The sequence below is a fragment of the Uranotaenia lowii genome, chromosome 1 (assembly GCF_029784155.1).
Source record: "Uranotaenia lowii strain MFRU-FL chromosome 1, ASM2978415v1, whole genome shotgun sequence".
In the NCBI taxonomy this organism is placed as follows: domain Eukaryota; kingdom Metazoa; phylum Arthropoda; class Insecta; order Diptera; family Culicidae; genus Uranotaenia; species Uranotaenia lowii.
Window position 1 is genome coordinate 81,884,834 of NC_073691.1, and position 21,414 is coordinate 81,906,247.

The 21,414-nt window shown below is 39.9% G+C and overlaps 2 long non-coding RNA genes and 1 pseudogene across 4 annotated transcripts; 2 read left to right on the forward strand and 1 right to left on the reverse strand.

Moving 5' to 3' along the window:
• Positions 1–21,414, reverse strand: part of LOC129749479 (THO complex subunit 2-like) — a 244,233-nt pseudogene that overhangs the window by 65,443 nt on the left and 157,376 nt on the right.
• On the forward strand, positions 7,923–10,523 carry LOC129749521 (uncharacterized). Of its 3 annotated transcripts, none has more exons than XR_008738067.1 (4): positions 7,923–8,393; positions 8,471–8,624; positions 8,685–8,921; positions 9,074–10,523. It is a non-coding gene; the product is annotated as an uncharacterized LOC129749521 (long non-coding RNA). The 3 variants fall into 3 exon arrangements; XR_008738071.1 differs by having other exon boundaries at positions 8,685–8,882; XR_008738070.1 differs by having other exon boundaries at positions 8,685–8,865.
• Positions 15,476–16,426, forward strand: LOC129749515 (uncharacterized). Its single transcript, XR_008738066.1, has 3 exons — positions 15,476–15,652; positions 15,711–15,806; positions 15,871–16,426. It is a non-coding gene; the product is annotated as an uncharacterized LOC129749515 (long non-coding RNA).

Here is a 21,414-nt window from a genome sequence, read left to right on the forward strand (position 1 = left end):
TTGGTAAGCAAAACACATCTTGTTTCGCTCACTGTATTCCGACATTTTTATAAAATCATTTGTGTTTTGCAATATTCAACGGACCTACTTGAGTCATCATTCAGCAACATTAATTTATTATTTTCACAGCTGTATACTTTTACTAAAGATGGTGCAGAAGAAAAAAAAAATACCGGCACAACAGTTAAGTACACCGTGGGCTTTACATTAGGCACCCAGGGGCAATGAAGAGTTGTTTATGGGCCTAGAAACTTTAGAAGTGCTTCAACTTGTCCCGAGCATTGGAATGAAATAATTTTATTTGCTGCCATCGCATTGCAATGCTGGCCAATGTAGGAGCAAGTGGGCAACATTCTCGAACTCAATTGTTGATGTAACTTCAAAGCGCCTTCTGCAGAAGAGAGGAAGGGAGAGCTGAGAACACGGAAAGGAAATGGAACCGTGGTTGGGTCCGCGTGGAAACTTTACGGAATCCATAAAATGAAGTTGTAAACTTTCCCGCCCTAAGTGGGCGAGAGCAAAATAACAGGAAAAAAAGCGATTGCCGTGTACAACTTTTAGCCCCGGGACAACGTCTCGTGGAAATGCCGTCTTCCTGTAAGTTTGCCAGCATGCCATTTCGGAACACATTGCAGTTTTAGTTTTAAGTTTTTTTTCCTTTATTCCATTACAGAGCGTAGGCATTTCCGATGGTCTGTTATCGAACGTTCTGGAAAACTCATTTGGTGTGTAGGTATTAGTTTCAAATTTTACACCGTACATACGGGAGACCGAAAGTTGGAGAAAGTTTTTTCTCTGATGCCTCAACCAGCATCCACAGTTTTTGGAGTTGAAATTTATGAGCTTGGTAATTTCACATACCGCATAAATACGGTTCAAACGATCTGGTGAATAGTTTTCACAGGTTTGTTACTTACAGTTGAAATAGTTTGGGTTGTCGTTAAGTTTAGGTCAGTGTCTGGGGTTTGTGCTGAGTCTAAATTTAGGCAAAAACGCCTAAATCCTTACTATGTATTTCTACCTATTTATTTCTCAGGATTTCAAAATACTTTTGTATCCTAGCTACACCACTTATTATGCATGCATTCAAGTTAACTGTTGCAATCGGCGTTGGATACAAATCATTCAGTATGGCCTCAGTTTATTTTTCAATTTTCTCTGCAAAAGGTTGAAATGGAAGAAATGAACCGCATTTGAAAAAGTTGGAATTTTCCTAAAATTCTTTAAAAGCCTTCCGAGTTTCAGAGTTTCCATTATATTTTTTCTACTTTTTGTAAATACCGCTATCGCCGCACTGTTTTAGAAGGTGGTAGTTTAATAAAAAAGGAACTAACAAAAAGTTTCAAAAGTGCTTAGTCTGGCTTAATTCGGCCTTAAAGGGGCTTCCGTTGCGATTGTATGTGAATGTGGAAGCTAAATAGAGAAGAAAACTTCAACTTCCTTGTGATTTATTCGAAAAAATAACCAACTCTGGAGCAGCTACATTTGGCTAGTAGACGGAGGTCCTTGCCGCCCACGGAAGGTGTAAATTTTTCGACCAGCAGCACCAGCCAGCAACGAAATGTTAGCCAATTGCTTGCCAGGAAAATGTGCATGTTTCATTGTTTTTGTTGTTGTTGTGAGAGCACTTCGCTAGGGATGTTGCTGCATTAGCATCAGTTACTGTTACTGTTTTGATCATATTTGATCATAAGTTGTGCACGAAGTTTCCAAAGCATAGGGGGAACTTGTCTATGGCCTTACAACTTAGATTTTTTTTTCGAAAACGCATTATCCTAATAATGGAAATAGAGTAAATAGATGTCTAAAATGGTGTTTGAAATATGGTTATCCCATCTGTAGGGGAGAATAGGAAGACTTGATCCCATTCTCTCTTTTTAATTAAATCTTTTTTGAAAAAAAAATTGCAACTTGTCGTCTTTTGCAAATTATGAAAGCGTGTAATTTAAAGTTTCTTTTCTTCTTTGATTCTTTGATTTTAGTTGAGAGAAAATAATTGTGATTTGTTTGAAGTTGAAGGAGACTTTGTTCTTTAGTCTTAAAAAAGATGAAAGGTTGTTTAACTATTTCGTGGACATAGAACTTTTTATTTCTCAGTTCAAAAGACTTAGATAAAGCGAATTCTTAAAGTTTGTGTACAACCTTATAATCATAGACTATGATTCATAGCATGCTAAAAGTCTGACATGTGAAGTTTTAGACAAAATCAACCTTTTAAGTCTTTTTGACCAGAAATCATAGAATATATAATAGTTAATGGGCAAATATAAGTTATATCGAGCTGAACAATGATCAAGATTCATTTAGATGAAATAATTGACATTGTCTTTTTGAGCTCAATTTAACCCATAATTAAAATTGAAAAAAAAACCATAATAAAGTTATGAGTAAACCTTTGCCCTGAAAATTTGTCATTATAAAGTTCATATCATTCTCCATTGATTAATATATTGACATGTATATTTTTGATATAATTTTTTCATGATGGAAATATTCAAAAATGATGAAAAAAGATATTTAAGTCACATTTCTTTTAAGATTTTCTTCAAGAAATAAAGACTTGGTAGGCTGTGGGCGATGACAGCGAACGAGTTTTTTTGACCGGAAAATTTGTTGCAATTTGAGTTATTTGTAAAATATTTGATAGAAGCTGTTATGGTGGTTCAAGTTTGAGAAATGGAACCGACCGGACTCTGGAACAGTGGACCCACTCATAAGAAGACCTACTAGTTAGCCTCAGTTCCTACTTAGAAGCGAGGCCGGATGTTTCCCCAACTTCACCTGATCCAGTTAAGCCACGTTCCCAGAATTTCTACCGTAGATGGAGCCATTCCTGCGACCTGATTCATACTTAATCCATCGTTTTCCTTTGATTTGGTGAGCTTCGGGTTCATTTGAGAGCAAACACCTACGGAGGAAAAATCTGCTCACACTCTTTAAGCGACAAATTGAGAATGAGAAAGAGTGACCATCTGCCTCAAAGATGTTCTTCCTCCCAGCAAGAAAAAATTCATTTCCCGTTCATCATTCCGCCTCCAAAGCGAAATTCGTTCGTATCAAACCCGAAATTCCTTTTTTTTATGTTCCGGCAATGTTTATAATCGTGTATTGATTGTATTTCATTTTTTGCCATTGAAATAGAAAGAAACTAAAAAAATACTCTTTTAAATTCTCCTACCTTTTTTCTACTTGCTTTTAAAATGCTGGAATCCGAAACTCCTTCTTTAATAAATGTATACAAAAATAAGAAATGATAAATTCAGAGAATTTTTTTGAATATAATAATGAAGCACAAAATTTTAAAATGACAAATCAAACAAATTCTACTGATGAACTTCTTATAGCAAAGTTCTTTGAAAAAACATTTTGGAAATCTTATTATTTTATGAACATAAATTTATTGAAACTTTGATTCCTTTTTTCAATATACAGTGAGGGGCAAAATAAAGTGTCCAAATTATTTTTTTTCAAATTCTTTTATTTTTCTGGTTAAAATTCAACGGAAACGCATCGTAATTATTTTTTAAATATTGTTTATTATGTTCTTTTCAATCTGTGTTAATGTTGCGCTGTTAAAAAAAGTTTTTCTGATAGAAAAAAAAAGTAGATAAATATTCCAAAAATAACAGGGGCAAAATAAAGTGTCCAGATCGGTACAGCTTCAAATTGATTCAAAATGAAGGCAAACAAGTACGATTTAATAATGGGTATGGCCTTCTTCGGCCTTCAACACCTCCTACAAGTGCTTCGGTATACTTTCAACAGGGTTGTGCAAGTGTTGTGGGTCGAGTTCCTCCCACGCATGCTCCATGGCATCAAAATAAGTATTTTTAATTAGTCACACCAGTCTTATCAATCAGAGCATTGAGGATGGCCCACAGATTTTCGATGGGGTTCAGATCACGACTTTGTGGGGGCCATTCGAGGGGTTTCATGCGGCAGGAACGGGAAAATGACTTCATCAGATTGGCCTTATGCTTCGGATCGTTATTCTGCTGTAAAACGAAGCGCTCTTCGAGGCCCATCTTGATGAGGGATACCTCGAGGTTTTCCCGCAGGATATTGGAATATAACTCAGCTGTTATGATTCCGTCAATTTTTACCAAATTGCCCACCCCATCCCAAGAAAAGCACCCCCACACCATCACGTTACCTCCTTCGTGCTTGACCGTTCCTTGGATATGGCGATCTTGGAGCTCCTCACCCGACTTGCGCCACATATGATCCCGCTTCTTCCGGTTGAATAGCTCGAATTTGGATTCGTCGGCCCACAACAATGTTTTCCAGTACTCGAAACGTTTATCGGCGTGTTCCTTGACGAACTTGAGCCGCTTAGCCTTGTTCACCTGGCTGATGAAAAGCCTTCTCACTGCGATCTTTCTATGGTACTCCTTTGCATGGATGCGGCGACGGACAGTACAACGCAATACCGAAAATTGGAGCTCTTCCTGTATCTGCCGGATCGTTATTATTGCGTTTTTCTTCACTTCAAGAATGATTTTCTTGTCCGTTCTGGCATCTGTCTTGGGCTTCAGTCCTCTTCCTGGGCGATCCATCTTCGATCCGAACGTTTTCATCTTCTTCATGATTTTTGATACCACTGTCTTGCTGATTTCGTACACTCAGAAAAATACTATTATGTATGCCATAAGATTCTCTTATGAAGTGGCGCCATAAGAAAAATTAATGAAATTCATAAGATTGTCTTATGACGCGAATGAATTCTGAAGATGAACGCCTACTTCAATGAGAGATTGTTGCTTTTCATAAGAGATTCTTATGAAAACAGTAAATCACTTTCTAATAAGAAAAATTCTCGATATTTCATGCTGAAAACATTCACTTTATTGTTTGCCAAATTCGTTTAAAATTAAATCCTTCATTGTCACCATCAGCAGCGCATCAACAGACGGCTCCATCAAAGTTTTTTTTTGCCGCATCTTAATCTTCGACCATTCGTTTTTTGCCGATCAGCTTGCTGAAAAGTAAACAAATAATGTATTTTAGTTTACTAATAGCATTCAACGTTCACACCAAAAACAGCAAATCGAACTTACCATTTGATTCAAATGCACACAACGTACAAAATATGTTCGACAAAATCACAGGGCAATATAGTCTCGCAACTGATATAGCATGCTCAGGGCACACTACTGGGAATTGTCTCGTTGGTCAGTTCGTGTTCGTTGAACGAGCGGCTTTAGCGCCACCTCTTTGATCGAGGACCGCTCGTCGAGGTTAAATTGCCCGGCGAGAACCGTGACCTCAGGGCGGGTCGTTCTAAAAGGATCCAAAAATGGATACGAAGTGCCCAGTTTGACTGGATGAAGTAACAAGTAATCCCGTAGCCACCTCTTCGGTGCAGAAGAAGACAAATGGACACGGCGTTCTATCCCCTAATGAAACACTCGCTTGTGCTTCTCATCACTGGCTCAAAAATACGCAATCAAATCTCCCCCAACACGTGATCGAAACAGAAGCGAGTGGACTGATTTCCCGAGCAGTCCGACCCAGAGTAAAAAAACTCAATCTAAAAACTAATCGGATAGAACCTGTGAACCACCGTTTAACCCAAGAGCTCAATGTTCGGGAAAGCACAAGAAAAAATACTTAAAGCATGATTTTGGGAGTAACTTCAAAGAACATGTATTGCATTTTCAATGATAAACTAACTATTTGTGGTTTAATACAGCATGCTTAATTGTATTGCGTGAACTTATCTCCTAGGATTACATAGATAACTTTTTATAGCGTTCCTTCCCTCTAGCTTTCCCTAATCGTGTGCGGCGTTACATTTCGTTGAAGCTTATTGGCGAGCTTTCAAACGGAGAACCCGACAATCGTTGGCGGTTCTTGGTAAAACTGTGTGTTTTTGGTTTTTGATTGTAGTATGAGTAGAGTTTTTATGGAGTTATTTTTAGATGCGCATCATTACTCTCTCATAGGTACCTAGGTATTTTTATATTCCGGCCGATAAAGTAGGCCTGCTAGCAATGTTGCGGAAATAATGATGTTGGGTGTAAGTCGTAGCAACAAGCCGGAAGTATCGGGCCGGAAATGATGACTGGAGATGAAATAGAATTGTGCTTTGAGCACTGCATTGTCCCAAGCTTTTCCAAATGGTTACATACCTTCGGTGGAGTTGAATCGAACACGTGGATACTCAACACCGGGAAGACTGATGGCGGGATCGGCGTTCGCTGAAGACGATGGCGGTTCAACAAGCTGCTGGTGGCTGGAGCATTAGAAGATTGGTCGTCAAAGGTGACGGCGGACGACCCATCCGACGTTGTAAGCCGGATGTCGGACCCTTCCCGTGGCTAGTACCGGAGTGGTTGATGGAGATCCGGTAGCTGGTTATAGATCGCTAGATATGCGACGGTCCAGAATTCCTATTTAACGGCCACATTATAACCAATTATAATAATGAACACACAGAACACACATTTTGGTATAAGGTTTTACCTTTGCTTTTTTTTGTTAAAACGCACACGAATTCTTTTTACCGCACACTTTATACTAGCTTCTAATAGGATAACTAATAATTCTGGGAAGGAAAAGATAACATTTAACGCTTAAATCAAACGGCACTTAACGGGTTCTCTTACAACTTAGACGCGGAACGAGACAACCTCGCTATCTGCTTTTAGCACGGGATGAGATCGAAGTGATCTTGTAGATTCAAGGGAATCCTCAGGTCGGGCCCAAGGCATTATTTCTGGTTTCAAAAGGCGAGTCAAAGAATTCCCGAAGGATGTCATTAACCTTTGGACACAATTCCATAAATCTTCAACCAACCCGAAGAAGTGACCTCTCTTTTCTTCCTACAACAACCAAATCAACCCTTCTCATGACGATCCACCCTTGGACCCATATTTTCTAAGATAATCGGGTCAACTCGAGAGATGACGCTAAGCGCTTAACTTCTCATTGAGACAATCCCCGCTGAGCGTAAGTTTAATCCACTTCCTTTTAACATGTGCGTTTTGGCATGGAGCTACATCCAGGCGTTTCAATTTTTATGGCTCATCGTTTCCTACCACGTGATCGAGAATATGATTGGGGTGAAATCTAATCCTAAACGTACATTAACGGAACAACTTTCTCTAGCGAAATCACTAGATGGCGCTTAATTAATAACTACATTACTTCCTAAATAAATAATAAATAAATAAGTTAATATCCGATTCATAAATGAACACAACTTTCTCTAGCATAATGGCTAAATAATAACTTACTAAACAATTAATAATTCTATAGGTTGTACACACACTTTACTAAACAAATCGGATAACTAAATAAATAACAATTGAATAAATAAACAATCAACTTCCTCTAGCTAAGTAGCTAGATAATTATAATTATGATAATTATAAGTGACATAACTCATAACAAAATAAATACTACTTTAATAATTCTTATGACTAGATGCACAACTTTTTCTAGCTAAATAGCTAAATAGTAATTTGACAAACAATTAAATATCCAATAAACGAAAAATGGACGAATAATTAGATAAATACATAATCGACAGCAATAAATAAATAACAAAATAAATAAATAATTAATTTAATCAACGAATATATCACAGTTTGTAGTTGAATTTATTTACAAAACGATCCTAAATGTAACCCTGTTACACTGAGCCCTACAATTAGAGTCCTCCGACGGAAGGCTCGATTATAAGAAGAAGAAGAAGAAGAAGAAGAAGAAGAACTTACCATTCCGGAGATAACAATAACATTTAACATTGAAGGAAAACTATAATAACTACGCACCAAAAATTTTTTAAATTTACACGTGCCAGAAACGCTTCAAGACCTAAATTATTTTGATCTAATCTCGAAAAGATCTAATTTTACATCAATTTCAATTTAAATACCGCACACACACCACCAATTCAACGAATGACACCAACCATAAAGTTCGAAAGATATATTTTTGCAGTTACCTTATTCAGCAGGTATTTAATTTTTCGTCCCATTAAATTTTTCAATAGATCGAATTTTAAAAACATCACAGTGATGTAAATCTCGAAAACCGAGGAATTGGCATCCCAATCAGGCATCGAAAAGAAAACGTCAAAAAAAGCGAAAAGCTGAAATTTTTATTTATGTTTGTTTTGGTTCTTTATTCTGTGATGAAAATCCGGTGAACGGTGTCGTGTGGTCAGGAATGTGGATTGCAGTGTTTCGTTCCGAGTCGGCACTGCCGACAAAAATTCGCAGATTGAGAAACAGCCGGAACAATCTATGATGTCAATCTTCATCCAGTACCCGATAGTCTGTACTCGTTCGGTGGTTCCGCGACCGTTTCTGTCCCAAGAGATCCAGCATTAAGTCCTGACATCAACACGAGCGATCACCACTTCCGAATGGAATGCGGTTAAAGGGGTAAGTTTTTAAACATTAGAACTTCCCTTAAAACTGATACTTTATTCTATTTCTTTCGTTCTTCGTTGCATCCTCAGCCGCAGCTACGGCCAAATCTGCTCGATATTGAATCCGATGAACATCGATAGCGATGTGCTCCACAGATACGGTAGAGGGTTCCCACACGTAGGAAGAATATTTCTCCTGTACTGAGCCTTGTGTGACAGTGACGCCGTTCGGGAAAATTAGACGGTAAATAATCCGCTGCTAGCCTAAATCAGTTTTTAAACATGTCCAAAACATTCTTTTCAGATTCGAGACTGCAGTCACAGAAAAAGTCAATTGCAACGGCTTTCTCGATATCGGATTGAAATATAAAATTGTGGATGCTTCACTGAGGCGGTTAAGATTTATACGAAATGGCCCAAGGCATTAACAGTACGCTGAGAAAATTCAACTGTTCTTGGGAAAAGTTGATCTTGGGAGCAAATTGGTAAACCAGTAGACTTTGTAAGGAAAATAGTTCTTGAATCTAATAAGATATCACAGGTAACAGGCAGCAATATTCCATTGATTTTAAAATAGTTTTCAGCAGGTAGCAGCCTAGCAATCCACTACGTTTCATTTTTTTGCTTTACCTACCTACTTAATTATTGAATAAAATTGAACGATTTGTAAGAAAAAATCTCATTACATTTCAGGATTTGAAGTTGCTTCATAAAACTATTCAGGCCCAGTTCTGAGATGATGTCGTATATGGAAGGTACATTAGTTAGTCGTTCTGCTCCTCAGACGAAAACTGTCGACAACCGACTTATCAAGCCGCTCGTTAGACCACCATTAAAACGCCCAAGGACATTTCAACAATGGAAACGACAAATGTCACCGGTAAGCAATTTCCAATTATTCATTTTTTAAATAAGTCCACACACTTCAATTTCTATTTGGAATGCATTCAAATATGCGGGAATAGCTTAAAACCTAAACTCACTACTGATAACAAGTTGATGTCATAGAATGAATAAATGAAGACGCTATAATGTACGATGTATGCCAAAGCATAATTAAAATCGCCTCTATGTATGCAATGATGTTTGCAAGTATGTGGGGTGAAGTTGGCTATGGCTGAACAAATTCGATTTTTCCAAAACTCACCCCAATTTTTTTTTAAATAAACGGATGCTAAAGACTTAATAGAATGTTCAGTATTCGAAAACCCGTACTCACAAGACCTCCAAACATCAATTTTGTATTTAAGTAAAACTAAAATTAAATGATTCCGTTCATACGAACATGTTGGAAAAGTATTTTTTCCCCAGTACAGTTTTGATCATAATGTTGTCGCTTTTTGAATCAGTAGAGGAATCAATATACACAAAAAATAGTTTTGAAGTTGTTGATAATAAAAAGTGCCCGGTGGCCGATAACCCTAACCTTTTTATAGCAGTGTAATAAAACATATTGTTGCATATCTGTAGGCGATATTTTTTATTGAAATGGTATGCATGAAGTTGTAGGTGTAGTATCTAAGCAATCATCGCTATGTACACATGCCAAGTAGACCTAGCTATGAAAATACATTCACTTATTATTATATCGCTCATTAAAACGTCTCAATGTATAGAAACGGATGAAGATGTGTAGTGCAGAATTATTTTTTAATTAACCTCAACAGCGGAGTGATGCTGTTTTGAAAATCATATTGAATTTAAAGGCTGTACCTAGAATACTTGTTCTAATAACTGAATTGTTAACGAGGATGTCTCATGAAATTTTACAAATGCTACAACAAGATGGTAGTTCGATTGCACAAACAAAAATTACACGAAATATTGGAAGCAGAAACGATAGGTACTACAAGTGGATAATTTAAGTTTTGTCGGTCAGAAAAGTCTCTCCAATATTGTTTTTTTGCAGACTATTTGGTACTATTGACAAATTAGACCGAATTGACCATTAGAGTTCTATCGGTTCAACTTCGATAAGCGACATACTGTACGTTGACAGCGAAACGACCAAATAAAAAAAACGGTTTTCTGAGTGTCTGGAGGAATGTTTGAAGTTGTAGAACGTTACTACTTTGGCATATTAACTGTTTTTTTCTAGAAAATTATTTATATCAGTCTGTAGAATGTTTTACAAATTATAAAGTTTAAGAATAGTTTAAGTTTTTTTTAAACATTGCCCGTGAAAATTTTAAATTAAATTTTAGTATTTTATAGAATAGGCTGTATAAAAAAAATAAAAATATGAATAATAAAATGAAATGTATGCTTCTAAACTTTGTGTCTCCGAAAGCTCCTTTGATCAAAAATATAAGTATACCATGCTGAATCAAAGCAATCGAAAGGTTTTTTTTAATTCAACCAAGCTATAGGATAAGTTCAGATACCGGTATTGGGATAGCAACTTACTCTCTTCATCAGTGAGCGTTTTCGATCGAAAGTGCTCACTGAAGAAGATAGTAATTTGCTATCGAAATTCTGTATCTGATCTGATCTTTCTTATATCGTGGTTGAATTAAAAGGAATTTTTCGATTGCTTTGAATCAGTAGAATTTTTTACATATTAGAATGTACATGTAATATTATATCATAAATAATCTAAATTTATGTCAAAAAAGATGCTACGCTTTTGTGCGTCAAACTTGACATAAATTTACATCATTGATGATATAATATTATGGCGAATGTGTCGTTTTATTAAAGCCGAAAATTTTATGTCTTCAAGCGTTTCTGTATTTTCCAGAGTAATTTTATGTCAAAAGTGATGCTTCTTTTTTGTGCATCTTTTTTGACATAAATTTACACCAAAAAATTAATAGTGTGTATGAACTGGCGATTGCTTCGTACTGTTATAATATGATGAAAAAAAAACTGAGGCTATGAATGAATGTGTTCATCATTTTTTCACAATGCCGTTTCTTCTATTTTTCAAAAGAACATCGTATGAAAATTGAAAGAATTTCATAAGACTCTTATGAAAAATTAGTTTGGACACAAAAAAGTGGTTCATAAGATGTATCTTATGAAATTTATAATAAGATTTCCTCTGAGTGTAGTGCTTGGCCACTTCCCGGTGCGTTTGACCGTTATTCACATCATTAACAACCAGTTTCCGGATGGACAACGGAATGGAACCAGAAATTTATGCGTTCTCCATATTTTAAACTTATTCGAATGTAGACACCTGTTTAAATACTCCAGAGCCATGCCAGTTGTTTATGAAACGTCAAAATACACAAAACAAATAAATTTGAGGGGCCTCGCGATGGAAACTTATCGAAATTATATTGATTTTTGAGTTGGACACTTTATTTTGCCCATTTTTTTTTGGAAAATTAATTGTTTTTTTTTTCTATCAGAAAAACTTTCTTTTTTTACCAGCGCAACATTACCAAAAATTAAAAAGAACTCAATATACAATATTTTAAAAATTATTACGATGTGTTTTCGGTGAATTTTTACCCGAAAAATAAAAGAAATTGAAAAAAAATAGTTTGGACACTTTATTTTGCCCCTCACTGTATAATGTCGTTGAAATACAATTATCTTCTATCGTTTTTAAAATCTTTTGAAAAATATCTTAAACACACTTTGTTAAAATTTGCAAAAGATTTATTTTAAATTTGATTCACCGTCAAAATCAATTTGTCAATTTTTCATATTTATTTATTATTAATTTCAAGCGATTACAATTATTTTCAAAGGGCTCTAAAGAAAAGTATAGAAAAAACGACGAAAAACTGTTACAGCACAGCTAGGATTCCAATCCCATCCCATGTATGTACACTGTACACGTACAGGGGCGTTTTTCCGCTTTCGGAGCTTTTGGATGAATTACAAGGAACTCACTCGAACGTCGCGTTCACTTCGGCGATTAACTCGAAAATTTTGTTTCAACTGTAGTTTCGCAGTTGCGCTCCGGATTAATTTCGCTGCGACCCAGTGATTTTTTAAATGAATTTTCCGCTTCGCGGAGAAATAAATCCGGAGCGCAACTGCGAAAAAGCAGTTGAAACAAAATTGTAGACGGATTCGCCGAAAGTGAACGCAACCTTCGAGTGAGTGCCTTGTGATTCATCCGAAAGCTCCGAAAGCGGAAGAAACGCCCCTCGGACATCGTGCGATGCCCGAAGAGTGTGCATGGGATGGGATCTTCGGCTTTTCCTTTCCGCACCCGATGCGTTTCATTCCATTAACCGCCCAGTGATTTTTAAATTCATTTTCCGCTTCGCAGCGAAATAAATTCGAGGCGGGCCGCTTCGGATTTATTTCGCTGCGAAGCGGAAAATGAACGGTAATGAACATTTTTCTTGCTGGGCGGTACATGATTTGTATGTGGATGTTCAAAATTCGATGCGCGTCATGTGCGCGAGTGGTTACGATGATTTGTTGGTTTGCCGATGGGAATTATTATTGGGGGAGTTGAAGTAAAGGTAACTAAAGCAAAAATAAAACCGTTTAAACAATACAGTCATTTCCGCAACAATGATTGAAGAAGGAATTTCGGATTTATTACGAGATTTGGCAGAATAAGTTGTGGAAACAAATATATTTATTTTCAACCAATTTTTCATTTAAAGTTTTAAAAATATTCAAGAATATCAATAAATATACTTATACTTATGAAAAATCGTTTGTAAGAGTACAAAAACAATAAATTTAAAAATATTTTAATTAACCTGAAAATGGGCAAAAAATTGTTAAATATTAAGAGAAAAAATGCATTTGCAAGCTACAACTCAAAATTTACGGAATTTAGATCGTGGAACTGGTATCAGAATTCAAATCCTAAAATTACAAATCAGAAACCTGAAATTAGAGAATCTGAATCTCATTTTAATTTTTTTTGTTAGGATTGCTATTGTTAGTGCAAACAAAATAGAGTATAAACAATTTAAAAAAAGTGAATCTTCAACGATCGCATAGCAATGCACCATTGTTCCTCTGACCAAACGATGCAATATTGGAAATTGAATGTGATTTTAGCTTTAAACTTAAATTTTTTCATCTCTATATCATCCTCAAATGGTTAGTAGAAGATAAGAAATTAAACACATACAAATTTTTGCCCTCGGAAAATATTCTTCCAAAAATTTTCAATCCAGATGTTTCATCCAGGTTGGTAAAAAAAACTGATTAAATGAGGTATTATAGAACTAAGAGTAAAAAATAATACGTGGATAGTTTTTGAAGCTAAAAAGCCTTAAAAGGTAAAAAACTCAAGATGATTTAACCCTTAAAATAGCTATTCATATTGTTGAAACTTACGGTTTTCTTTGGTAGCAGCAAGAAGCAACTTCTGCTCCCACGAGCAGAACCAAAACAGTTTGTTTTGGTTCCGCATGCTTTGAGTCAATTCGCAATTGAAACAATAGCGGTGATGATTGAAGATGACAGCTGATGATGGTAAACACGGTATAAATGTTTACATCATCACACGGTCAAGCGAGGCAACACAAATTGGGTTCGTGGTAACACAATAGTGTTGCCAGATATTCTGGGTAAGAATATCAAAGTACTCATTGAGAAATGAGTACTTTCCCGGTTAGGGAATATAAGATGTGGAAGTGACAATTAGCTATCGCTAATTAATATAGTTGTAATCTAGTGACCTCATAGACGAAACATAAATAAAGATAACTCTATTCCACCACTGAAACCTGCGTTTTCAACAGGTTATGGGCCCAGATACGTCTGGATTGGTAATTTTCGAGTTAGTTAGAGAGGGGTACTCTCAAGTATTTAACTTGCGGTTAGCAAGTAGAGCAGCCAGAGGACCACCAAGAAGAGGGCCACCAGCCAGAAGGACCAGCCTGAGCCGAGACGACCCAGCCCAGAGAGACCAGCCAGAGAACCACCAGGCAGCGAAATGTACCCGGCCAGCCAGAAGGTATCGCCAGAGGTCGAGCCCGGGAAGGTTCGCGGATCGAGAGGGTTACTCTCGATGCCGTCAAGAGCCACGCTGCGGTTAGCATGCGTGAGCTCACGTCCGACGGCCGGGAGGAGTCTCTGGATCCGCAACCGGGCAGCGCGAAGGTTCGAAGGTCAACCTGGAGGAACACCCTGGAGGAGTTGGTTGGAGCTGCTAGCCGAGAGGGTTACTCTCGTGCTCTGGCTGTGCGCTGCTGTTAGCATGCTCGAGCACAGCTGGAAGCAATTTATGGACTCCTGGAAGAGGTGGTTTGGGCTATGGTTAGTTGCCAGCGACTTTAACCACCCCATGCTGCTGAATCTTAAGGTTTCTCGAAAGTCGAAATCATAGAAATCATCGGGAAACGGCGTTGATGGCCAAGAGAGGTTGTTCTTCTGGGGTTACCAGAAAACAGCCTGCTAGAAGGTCCCACCGCTCGCAAGCTGAGGTTATCAGCCACCAGAATCAACGTAAAGTTCGATTTGTCATCGATTCTGGTGCCACTCAACACATGGTGCGAGATCAGAGCCTGTTGGTTGATGTCAAGACTCTGGAAGAGCCATATGTCATCAACACAGCTAAGACTGGCGAGTGTTTGAGAGCCAAGCGAACTGGAACAATGCATCTGAGCAGTGTAATTGGAAAGTCCATTGTTCCAATTATACTGTACAATGTACTTGTGATTCCAGAACTCGACGAAAACCTCCTTTCGGTCAGAAAGTGCACCGAGAACGGGAAAAGGGTTACTTTTCTCGGAAAGCAAGTCCAGTTTGAGTATTCAGGGGAGGTTTTCGCCCAAGGAAAACTCCTGAATGATTTATACTGCTTGGATTTGTTTTGGAGCCCTAAAACCAGGCGGAAAGCCTTGCTTGGAAGTCAGCCAGCAGTCAAACAATGGCATATGCGTCTCGGACATCTTGGCGTTGGAGCGTTGCAGCGAATGGTCCGTGACAATATGGTAGAGGGTATCTGCCATATTCCAGCCAAGGTGGAGAAACAAGCTGTCTGCGAAAGCTGTATGGCAGGTAGACAAGCAGCCAACAGTTGTTACGTTTCAACTTTAAGTTTAAAGTTACATCATACGGTAAAGAGCTTTTTCGCAAACTTCTTATTAATAACCCATTCCCTTTTAAAAATTCAGAGCGTGTAGACAAAAAAAAAAAAAGAAAAGTGAAGACCCCTTTTTACGAAGCAACTAAAACATTCATAAAAGAAAGGAAACAATATTTCACGTTGGCAAAGTTGGCTGCTCTGGAGCTGTCAATTAATTCTTTTCCGGAAAAAGAGTGGAAGAAACCGGTGGTAGAAGCCGCTCGTCGGCTATCAAGCATTTCGTCCGCGACAGAACCGGGAAAAAACGTTTGGTAAGCGAAAACAAAATAGCGACATTGAGCGCCTATAGTCATCGATCTATTTTCAAAGATTGCGCTCAGCCATTCGGTCAATAAAATCCCGAGAACAGGGATCAAAAGGTTGCCAGGACTATCGGAAACTTGCCAAAGGGGCCGTGAAAAACACGTGAGTAACTATAGATCCCTAAAACCGAAATCGTTTCCTGACCGGAAGTTTGTTTCTCCGTCAGGGCCCCTTTCGTTCACCGCTTCGGTTGGAACTCTGACTCCCTATCAAACTCTCGGGAATGATTTTGATTCCGATCACGCACGAGGTGGAGGAGAACCCTTTGCCCAGGTGGAGGTGCAGCAGAAACGGTGGCCAGAAATTCCGGATTGTGTGCTTTTACGGCTATCCTGACTCACAGCTCTTTGGCGCTGATGACAACTCGTCCACGAGACATTTTCTTGTTCCCTCCACGATCAATTTGTTGTCCGAGGTCGATTATCGGAGCGGCGAGAAACGAAAGCTGTCGGAGTTGCATCCAGTCACGACCACAGGAGGTCACAAGTTTGGCGGTCGTTGTGCGAGTTTCCGGAGGGTACCCATCCGGAGTGCAGTTGTGCTGATTGTCTTGCATTCAACTAAAATGCATTCGACAGAGTGCAGCAAGATACCGGCATTGTTCGCAGCCGTCAGTCTGCGCATCTGGCGCTCACAGGGCGTCGCGTTTCTTGACCGGATAATAGCAGAGATGGAAGGTGGATTATTCGCTCGTCATCCAGTCCAGTTGAAATCACATTCCCAGGAGGGCAATCTCAGGTGGGGAGGCTTCGACACTGCCTCAGAACGCCGGACAAGACGAATTAAAAAGGGATGGAAAACCACGTAAGTCACACAATGCTTTGTATTAAGGGGGGTCAATAAAATGGGTAACACCTAACTTTGCAACATTTTGTTGCCAGAAATTAAGTTTGCGTTGTTTTAATTCCGGGCACCGAAAGCCAAATTATCATGTTATACAGTTTCCACATCGTCGAGTTGCCTAGGTCGGGTAGACCATTAGAGCTTGTGCACTCGGACGTGTGTGGATATATGGAGGTGCCGACGTTTGACGGATTCCGTTACTTCGTCACGTTCATTGACGACTTCACCCACTTCATGACTGCCTATCTGCTCAAACACAAGAGCGAGGTGTTCGAGCGTTTCAAGCAGTACGAGGCTATGGCAACTGCACACTTCGGTCAGAAGTTGTGCAAGCTGCGATGCGACAACGGGCGTGAATACGTTAGTAACGAGTTTCAAAGACATTGTTCTGAGAAAGGAGTTCAGATGATATTCACGGTCCCGTATACTCCGCAGCAGAACGGCGTCAGCGAGCGAGTGAATCGTACACTGATGGAGAAGGCCAGAGCGATGATCCATGGTAGCGGATTGTCGAAGACGATGTGGGGCGAAGCTGTTTTGTGCGCTGCGTACCTCACAAACAGATCACCAACAAGAGGTCTTGTGGTCAACAAGACTCCTTTCGAGATGTGGTACGATCGGAAGCCAAAGCTGAGTAACCTGCGCATTTTCGGTTGTCCAGCGTACGCACAGATTCCCAAAGAAAAGCGGTAGAAGCTTGATCCGAAATCCAAACGTCTGGTATTCGTGGGTTACGCGAATAATGGATATCGGCTTTGGAATGGTTCGAGCCGATCCATCGAGATACACCGCAACGTGGTTTTCGATGAAACCAGTGTTCTGGAGCCAGTGTGTGGCGGTGCTGCGCCAGAGAAGGGCATTGAGAAGCCTATCGAAGACCCACCAGAGGCCATCACATTTGAGCGGTTAGCCGATGTGTATGAGCCAGAACAACAGCCCACATCCGAGCAGCCAGTCGATGTGCAAGCACCTGAAAAAACATTCGAGCGGTCAGCCGATGTGCGAACAACAGAAAACACATCTGAGCGGTTAGCCAATGTGCCTGTTGATCCCGATCACACTGTGGTTAACAGTGTGGTTGTAGATGATCACGGCGAGAGCGACTACGAGAGCAGCGAGGAATTCCCGGACAATGACGATGATGACCAAGATTTCGTCACCCCTGAACCGGCCCTGAGACGAAGTCAGCGAACAAGAGGAACTACCCAACGCTACGTGGCTAACGTAGCCGCTGTTGTTGATGAGGAGCTACCTCAGAACATCACTGAGCTGAAGCGCCGGGACGATTGGGATTCCTGGAAGGTCGCCATCGACGAGGAGATGACAGCCCTGATGGAGAACAAGACTTGGGAAGCGATTAGCTTGCCCCCGGGTCATAGGAAACCTATCCTGTCCAAGTGGGTGTTTACCGTGAAGGCCGATGGTCGCTACAAGGCTCGATTGGTCGCAAAAGGATGTTCCCAAAGACCAGGATTGGACTACTGGGAAACCTATGCGCCGGTAGCCAAGATGGAGAGCGTTCGGACCATTTTGGCGTTGGCAAACGAATACGACATGGTCGTTCATCAAATGGACGTCAAAACTGCATTCCTGAATGGAAATTTAGAAGAGGTTATCTTCATGCAGTTGCCAAACGATGACGTCGGCAAATCGAAGGTCGTTCGATTACAGAAAAGCCTGTACGGCTTGAAGCAAGCGGGTCGTGCTTGGAACCAGAGATTCGACGACGAGATAAGAAAGCTTGGTTTCTATCCGTTGAAGAGTGACTGCTGCGTTTACCGATCTTGTAAGCGAGGACTCACCCTCATCCTGTACGTGGATGACTCCTGATTGCCGGAAAAGACGTTTCAGAGGTTATCTGGATCAAGACCGAGCTTGGAAGGCTATTCCAGATGAAGGATCTCCTGGAAGTCAAGACTTTCTTGGGGATGACCATCAAGCGAGACTTCCCGAATAGCATCATCGAGATTTCGCAATCAGGATACGTCGAGAAGGTTCTGCAACGATTCGGTATGGCTGATTGTAAACCCGTAAGCACACCGCTTGACACAAACGTTCGCTGGACGAAGCTGAACGTTGGTGAGGTTGTCACCGAACAACCGTTCAAAGAATTGATCGGTTGTCTACAATATCTGGCGACATCTTCGAGACCAGATATCTGTGCTGCAGTTAGCGCACTGAGCAAGTACCAGGCCAGCCCGGCGGATAGGCACTGGCAAGGCCTGAAGCGTATTCTGCGATACCTTCGAGGTACGACCGATACGGCGTTGGTATTCCGCAGAAACGCGAAATCGGAACCACTCATCGGATATGCTGATGCAGATTTTGCCAACGACTCCGATGATCGAAGATCTGTATCAGGCTACGCTTACATGATCTTCGGAAATCTTATTTCGTGGTCAACGAAATGTCAGCAGACGGTCAGTCTGTCGTCGACCGAAGCTGAGATAGGAGCCCTTTGCCATGCGGTCAAGGAAGGTTTGTGGTTAACAAACTTCCTTGGTGAATTGGGTGTGGTTAGCACTCCTTTCAAGTTAATGGAAGACAACATCCCTTGCATCCAGTATCTGGAAGAGGCGCGGACTCATCAGCGGATGAAGCACCTAGATGTGAAGTATGCTTTCATCAGAGACATCATAAGAAGTGGTCAGCTTTCATTGAGACACATCTCTACTGAGGATCAGCCAGCTGATGCGTTCACGAAGGCGTTATCAAGGGCGAGGCACGTGAAGCTGTTCAGCATTCTCAATCTGCGAATTGAGGGGAGGTGTTGAAACTTACGGTTTTCTTTGGTAGCAGCAAGCAGCAACTTCTGCTCCCACGAGCAGAACCAAAACAGTTTGTTTTGGTTCCGCATGCTTTGAGTCAATTCGCAATTGAAACAATAGCGGTGATGATTGAAGATGACAGCTGATGATGGTAAACACGGTATAAACGTTTACATCATCACACGGTCAAGCGAGACAACACAAATTGGGTTCGTGGTAACACAACAGTGTTGCCAGATATTCTGGGTAAGAATATCAAAGTACTCATTGAGAAATGAGTACTTTCCCGGTTAGGGAATATAAGATGTGGAAGTGACAATTAGCTATCGCTAATTAATATAGTTGTAATCTAGTGACCTCATAGTAATCTAGTGACCAAACATGAATAAAGATAACTCTATTCCACCACTGAAACCTGCGTTTTCAACACATATTTTCAAAGGTGATGGGAAGTATTAGAAAAACATGAGATATCAAAGTAAGAAAAAACATATGCCATAAATATCATAAATTTCTCGAAAAAAGATACAACAACGGCTCACTGGCAGGACTTGAACCCGCAATTTCCGCTTTAGTACAACGGCGCGTTAGAAAATTACACCACGGTGAACGGGACCAAATAGGCCCCAGAATGCGTTCATTTCGAGTTCCGTCGGTCGGCCCTTGGATCTTCTATCGATACTCCATGTATTTCTCGCATGTGTTCTTTGCTCACTATTGATCTCTCTGTTGTTTCTCTATCACCAATCAGCACCCATCGACTCGAGATTTAAGCCATGCGAGCACATGGTCGATTGCTTCTGGTGCTGATTGACGGCTAATGACGGTTGCTTCCTCATATGACCGTAAGTAGCGGCAAACTCGTGGATTTGATTACGGGATGAATCCCTTTTTACGGACCACCCTAGTAGACACTTGTTTGCTCATTCAAGTTTCAAGCACTGTAATCTCCTCTAGCTCTGAGATACGAAAGCTTCGTAAGCCTGTTTTTAATCAACTTTCCATTGTCTTTCCCGTGCGACCATCATCAGTTTGTTTAAAAGTTAAACAAAACCATCACAAGGCTGCATCCTGAAACGCTCTTTCATCAAAGAGATTAAAACGAGTAAAAGCGTGAACGAAAGTTTATTGCCAGCCATCCAACGTTTGTCTGAATTAATTCGCTCAAACGCAGCAATTCATTTACTTTATAAAATGCAATTACCCCGGGCTGCAGCTGTGGGCAGCAGTAAATATGCATGGTGTCCGTCCTCTGCAAAATTGGCCAATGAAAAAAAGCCGCTCTTCATACTGGCTGAGGGACCCATTTTGGATCCTACGCCCGGTTCTTTGTCAAATAGTTCCATCAACTAGGGGCGAACAGGCGAAGCTGTATGACAATATCACCTGTGTGAAGTACTTTCGACGCTTGTGTAAGTTTTAACATCAATATTTCCTCTTCAGGTTGTCGCACAAAATTCAAATAAGCCGCGTGTTTATGGACATCTCGAACATCCTTTGAAGTTTCGTTTGTTGCTGACATACTATGCGAAAAGCATATAAAAATAGATGTAACAAGAGTGAACTGCGAAAAAATATTGCAAACGTCATTGCTGAATTTTTTATTCCTTTAAAGTTAAAAGTACTTACTTTCAATAATCCACAGGAGACGATGAATGAATATCCGCTGAAAAGAAAAGATGAAAAATAGTGTGTTAAAATTGTTTGACAATACATGTGAAACCTGGAGTCGTTTTTTTTTATCTAAACCCTTGCCAGAAGTTGATGAGATAAATATAACAAAAACTCTTTTATCGAAATGGAATATCTAACAAACGAAAAGGCAATTTATTAGATCGAATCCGGGGCATCTAGCTGAAGGCGGCATGCGTTCAAATACCTACGTTAGCTCGTCGTAAGAGAATACCTGCACTTAAATAAACTCGAATGATTGATAGAATCTTCCGCCCCTTTTAGCACCTCATAAATTTGACCCTCCTTCTTGGCCGAGGCAGGTGGAAATGCTTCGGAAATATGAATGTATATGGTATTCCCTTTTGTCGGTCCAAATCTGGAGATTCCAACACTCACTCTGCAGAAGAGCTTTTTACTGTCTTATG